Here is a 6,709-nt window from a genome sequence, read left to right as displayed (position 1 = left end):
TTCATATACTTGCATTTTGATTGGCATCATATCAACTTCTTAGTTGCCTGACACTAGCAGCTAATGTAGCCAAGCATCTGCCATTTGATTTTCTTCTCGAGGGATAATTGAAGGTAATCTCTCAAATTCTTTCACTAATTCGAGGGTAAATTTCGATATTCCAATTTGGGATCTTTTGTTTCCCATTCTCCTCTCAATTGATACACCACTAACGATGAATCTCCATATATTTGAGATATTTGATTTTTCTTTCTATAGCTGCTTTCAATCCCATGACACAAGCTTCATATTCCGCCATGTTATTGGTGCAAAAGAACTCCAGTCTACTTGTAAAGGGATAATAAACATTTTCTGGAGAAATTAACACTGCCCCAATTCCTCGTCCCAAAGCATTAGATTCTCCGTCAAAGTAAAGCATCCAAGTTGGTAATTCATCATTTGTTCTGACTTCTTCATTCAGGATATGCACAACAAATCTTCATCGGGAAATTGAAGTTCAAAGGCTGATAATCATTTGATACACGACTGGCCAGAAAATCAGCTATTACACTTCCTTTTATTGCTTTTTGGTTGACATATACAATATCAAACTCAGATAAAACATGCCATCTAGCCATTCTGCCTGTCAAAGCTGCGATTCCATTAAGAATTTCAAAGGATCAAGTTTTGATATCAACCAAGTAGTATGGTATAAACATATATTGCCTGAGTCTTCGAGTAGTCCACACCAAGCACAACATAATTTTTGTATTGGTGGATATCGAATTTCACAATCAGTAAATTTCTTGCTCAGTAATAATAGCTTTTTCTTTTCTTCCAGATTCATCATGCTGTCCTAATACACATCCCATCGAATTTTCGAAGACCGTTAAGTAGAGAATTAATGGTCTAGGCATTGGTGATACTAAAATTGGGGCATTGGATAAATATTTCTAATAATATCCAAAGTTTCTTGACATTCTTCATTCCAGACTTCAGGATTGTTCTTTCGAAGTAATTTGAACACTGGATCACATTTGTCAGTTAATTGAGAAATGAACCGAGATATAATTTAATCTCCTAAAAAACCTCGAACTTCTTTTTTTGTATTGGGTGGTGGAAGATCTCGAATTGCTTTTACTTTATCTGGATCAATTTCGATTCCTTTTTTGCTGACCACAAATCCCAAAAGTTCCCGGAAGTTACCCCAAAAGTACATTTAGCGGGGTTGAGCTTTAATTGATACTCCTCAATCTCTGGAAAAGCTTTCCTCAAATTTTGAATATGTTCTTCTTCAGTTCGGGATTTGGCAATCATGTCATCTACATATACTTCAATCTCTTTGTGCATCATGTCATGAAACAAAGTTACCATGGCTCTTTGATATGTTGCCCCTGCATTTTTCAATCCAAATGGCTCACTTTATAACAGAATGTGCCCCACATGGTTATAAATGTTGTTTTTCCATGTCTTCAGGATTCATTTTTATCTGATTATATCCTGAAAATCCTCCATAAATGAAAAACCATGCGTGCCTGCAGTATTATCCACCATGTGTCTATGTGGGTAATGGAAACTCTTTCGGACTAGCTCTGTTGAGATCTCTGTAATCCACACACATTCGAATTTCCCATTTTTCTTTGGTACGAGAACAATGTTGGCTACCATTCTGGGTATTTAGATGCCTGTAGGAAACCTGCATTGATGTTTCATTACTTCTCTTTGATTTGCAACAACATTTCTGGCCTCATTCGTCTGAGCTTTGTTGGACCGGTTTATTCTGGATTGATTGGAAGCTTGTGTATCACTATATCTGTGCTTAAACTAGGCATATCTTGATAAGACCAGGCAAAGATATCTTTGAACTTGAAGGAGATTATCATTCTTGTTTTATTTGGATTGTCAGAGTAGTACCAATTTTCACTCTTTTATTTCTTCATATGTTCCCAAATTCACAGTCTCAACTCTTCTTTGTGGGGTAGAATTTGTTTGTCTTCTTTTTTCTACCAATCTTAATATTCAGTAGGAACATCACATTCCATTTCATCCTCACACCCATTGATTTCTTCCAGACATATAGGCTGCTCTAAATTTATCACTGGATTAAATTTAGGAAAAACATGCTATTAACTGTGACACCTGCAAATTAAGTCGGACATATTTCCGAAAGAATAGTAATTTTGAATGTAAAATGTAAAAAATGTAAGAATGATTGCCATCTGAAAATTTTAAAGAAAATTCTATATTTAACATAATTTCTTTACAAGATAACAAAAAGTTTTCATATTTTGAGCTAAATAAAGATTAGTTCTGAAATATTACTCTGCGTTAATATTAAAACTATAGGAAGATCTTCAGTGGTCCAATTGTGAGTGTTTCTCCAGGAAAACATGGGCGAATCTATCCAAGTATTTGCCAGTCTTGTTGTCATTCATGATCATGTTGATAAATAATCCATTCATAGCTTCTTCAACTATATCTTGTCTTTCGTCAACTTTTCTTCTTTAAAGGCTTCAACAAGCTGCTGTTCTACATTAATTGTTCCCCCTGATCTGAATATGGTCTTCAACTGTGGGAAAAAACATGTGTTTCCAAAGGATTTCTCCCCCTTTCAATTTTGCCTTTCTGTTCACATCTTCTTTTCATCTCTTTGTTCTTTTGCTGAAAATTGGGCTTAAATCCAAGCCCAAAACGATCTTCTTCATCTGTACTGACAGGAACTGAAATCCCTTGAAGATTCTTTCCTAGACCTTTCCCAGCTTTAGCTCCGATGCCTAAAGTTTGTTGTACCGTCATCTTGGTGCAATCAGACAAATTTGGGATATGGAATTTTGCTTCCTTCTGCAATAAAGGTTGCATTTACCAAATTCGAGAGCTCGGAAAGAGCATTCAAGAGCATCATTATTGGTGTCGATATATGGAACATCACTTGTTACTGACGCAATGATTTCTTCAGCTCCTACGATATAGTTGTCCATCAACAACAAATTTCAATTTCTGATGTAATGAAGAAGGAACGGCTCCTGCTGAATGAATCCATGGCCTCCCTAATAGACAATTATATGTAGGTGGATGTCCATCACCACAAAGCAATATACACGACTGGGCCAATAACAACGGTATTTCCATTTTCCCAAGCACCTCTTTTTGAGACCATCAAATGCTCGCACTACATTCTGATAACTCTTCAGTGTGATTGATCCACAGGCATTCTTTGAAGTGTGAGAGAGGCATCAAATGAGAGTGGATCCATGTCAATCAATACTCCTGGCAACACATGACCATGACAATGTGTCGTGATGTTCAAGCTTTTACTGACCCCATTCCGCCTTCCGGTATTTCATCATCCGTGAACGTTATGTAATTGTCAGCGGCTATATGTCCCACAATTCTGTCAAGTTTATTGAGGGATATATCTTCAGGGATAAAGTTTTGATTGAGAATTTTCATCAAAGCATTTCTATGTGCTTCTGAATCATCAATAGATCAAGAATAGAAATTCTCGCTTGTTGTTTGTGTAGTTGTTCAACCACACTATACTCACTGTGTTCAAGAATTTCAAAAATTCTTGAGCTTGTTTTTCTGTCACAGGTCATTGAATGTTGGAGGGATTCATCATCAAATACCTTCTGAGGTATTCCATGGCTTTTCCTTTTGCTTTCACTGTTCTGAAGCATTGGATGTTCGGGAGAGTAACATCTCCCACTTCTTGTAAAAAAACTGACCTCGCTCACTGCTTCAGACGTCGATGTTGTACTCAGACTTGTATTTTCTCTTCTGTGTTTCTAGAGAAACAGATCCTCCTACCATTGAAACATTGGTAGTATAATTCCAAGGTACCCTGCGGGTATCTTTGTATAGAAATGGTAGAGGAGTGGTGATAACTACTTTCGGCTTTATTGGTGCAGGAATCACCGTAGATGATTTCACATTTATGATCACAGGATCATTTGTTCTTTGACTAGGTTTAGAATCCTCTGATGAGCAAACATCATCTTCTTTTTTCCATGGTTCTTCTTCAAAGAATTCTATTTCTCTGTTGTTCATCAATTTTTGCACCAAATCCCTAAATTCAGGACATAGTTGAATTTTATGCCCTTTCTCCTGATGATATTCACAATAATTCTTGCCTTCATTCTGCTTTGACCTGAATTGTTGTGGAATTATACCGGCTAAAGAGAGTTGTTGGAATACCCAAACAAACGGAGATTTAATTTCAGAAATGTCAGTTTTTGCTTTCTTTCTGTTCTCTTCCTGAATTGCATTCACGTTTTTTATCTCCATGATTTGGCAATGGATGATTTGATGCAGATGGTGTATTGAATTCCAACTTCCTAGTGTTGATCAAATTTTGAACCACCTTTTGAATGCAAACAGTTTTCAATAGAATGACCCGTGATCCTTCATGATAATACATTGTGCCTTTGTATCTACCAAGGAGGGAATGGTGGTTGCATGGGAACCAAAGGATAGGGCCGTATGACATCTGCTTTTAACAGTGAATCATAGATCTCAGCATATGGTACTGGTAAAGGTGTAAAATACAACCTTTCATTTTCCTTTCGAGATCCTCTGGACTCGCTCGATTGTTTGTTTCCTCTTTCTTAACCCTTGGCTGGGTTATTGTAACACTTTTCGATGAATCCTTGCTGTAAGAATTGGCATTGTTGACTCATTCTCCTTTTTCCGGTACGTAGGTCTTTTGGAACTAGACCCATTTGATTCAATTTTGCCACTTTTCAAGACATTTTCAAGTTCTCCAGAAATGACCAAATCTGCAAAATTTCTGGTTGCATTCCCATTAGATGATTTAAATAAGGAGCCTTCAATTATGAACAAATATTACTGTGGCCTCTTTTTCTGACAAAGGTGGTTGAACTTGGGCTGCCGTGTCACGCCATCTCTGGGCATACTATATGAATGTTTCATTATTCTTTTTCTCCAAATTTTGGAGAGTCCATCTATCAGGAACCATGTCTGTTATGTGGCAATACTCTAAAAATGCTTAGCCAAATCTTTCCAGGATCTAATGTTGGCTTTGGTCAATTGAGTATACCATTTTAAAGCCGGTCCTGTCAAACTATCCTGAAAGCAGTGATTAACAATTTCTCGTCTTTCACATATCCTGCCATTCTGCGACAAAACATTAGTAATGTGGGATGAAGGCATGTAGTACCATCATATTTATCAAATTCAGGAGCTTTGAACTTGATGGGGAGGATAGTCTGGAACCAAACTCACTCACTACATCAAACCCATAGAAGATTCATTATTTCCACGGATTTCATTCGTTCTTCTAAGCTCTTGATCTGTCTGGTCTTCATTTACTTTTTATTTCTCATTCAGCTCATTCAAATCTGGGATAAATGCTCAGTATTAAGATCCCCTATTTTCACATCTGATATAAGCGGATTTTTGCTTGAAGATGCAGGATTCACTTGTTGATCTTCATATGGTTTGGCTTCTTGTAATGCAGATGTACGAGCATTGATTTGTATAGGTGTAGTACCAGAGTGATAAATGTTCTGGTGGAAAACCTAGAGGATACATAGGTTCTTGGTCGAAAAATACAGGATTTTCAGGCATTTTTCCAATGATAGCCTGTCTTTTAAACATGTCCTCTATTTTCTGCATCATGCTGTCTTGTGAATTTGCAATATGGCTTCAATTTTCTCGAGCTCATTCTCATTCTGCTTGTTCTTTATTATGTGTTCCTCAATACGTTATTTATCCTCCATTCTCTTAGTAGCTTGTCTAGTACCGTAGTGATGTTGTATTTCTCTTTTGGCCAGAATAACTGCGATTGAAAAATCTTTTGATATTATTTTTCAAATTTTATTAATGAATTTTATCTTAATAATAAATAATAAATTATTCATAAAAGAAAATTATAGAATGAAAGATGAATGTATGCAAAATGTATGTATGCAAAAAGGCATTGATCCCAAAATTTAACTGTCATAGAACAACTTTCATCGGCATACAAAAGTTTCTTATAATATTTCATAACTACAGATAAGGCGTAGCTTTCCTATTAAGCTCTAATTTCTTTCATTAACCATGACACCTTCTTCCGCACTTAGAAACTGGATCAACTTGATGCTCAATTAATTTGGCTTCAACAGCTAGTTCCCCAACATATCTAGCAACTTCGCTCATTTGAACCATGGCCTCGAACACCATATTACTTCTTTCTTCACTTCTTTCAACATAAAATCAGTTGACTTTTGCCATTGTTCATTCGTTCCTTCAAGAGTTGCTCTAACTCAGTGATTCTGACTTGACAATTGTGCAGATTTTTCAAGATCTTTAATGCGTCTTCGCAGTGAAGCATTTTCTCATTACTTTCTTTGAGGTCATTAGGTCCTATACGAACCTTTTCTTGAACAATGATTCTTCAAGTTGCAAAATGTAAGCTTAAACTCTGAGTTTTTATTTCTAGACTGATCCAGATCTTCTTCAAGTTTTGTTCGTGCTTCTTGCGTTCTTTGATTAAGCTTCTGGATTTGAACATCCTTGTTTCTGCATCTTTGCATCCAATTTCTAGCCACTTCCTGCTCTAACCTCAAGTCTGGTGTTGAAATTTTTTCTTTCCAGCTCCCTTTTTCTTTTTCAAATTGGATTCTTCCATCTTTTGGCCTCTGACTTCAAGTTCGGCAATCAACTGGTTCATTTCAGATTCAAATCCCTTGAACATGATATTTTCTCGCCTTCAAATTTATCAAGATGT

The sequence above is a fragment of the Hibiscus syriacus genome, unplaced genomic scaffold (genome assembly GCF_006381635.1).
Source record: "Hibiscus syriacus cultivar Baekdansim isolate YM2019G1 unplaced genomic scaffold, ASM638163v2 tig00111199_pilon, whole genome shotgun sequence".
NCBI lineage: Eukaryota > Viridiplantae > Streptophyta > Magnoliopsida > Malvales > Malvaceae > Hibiscus > Hibiscus syriacus.
The sequence above is the reverse complement of the archived record's forward strand: the minus strand, read 5'-3'. Positions refer to the sequence as shown.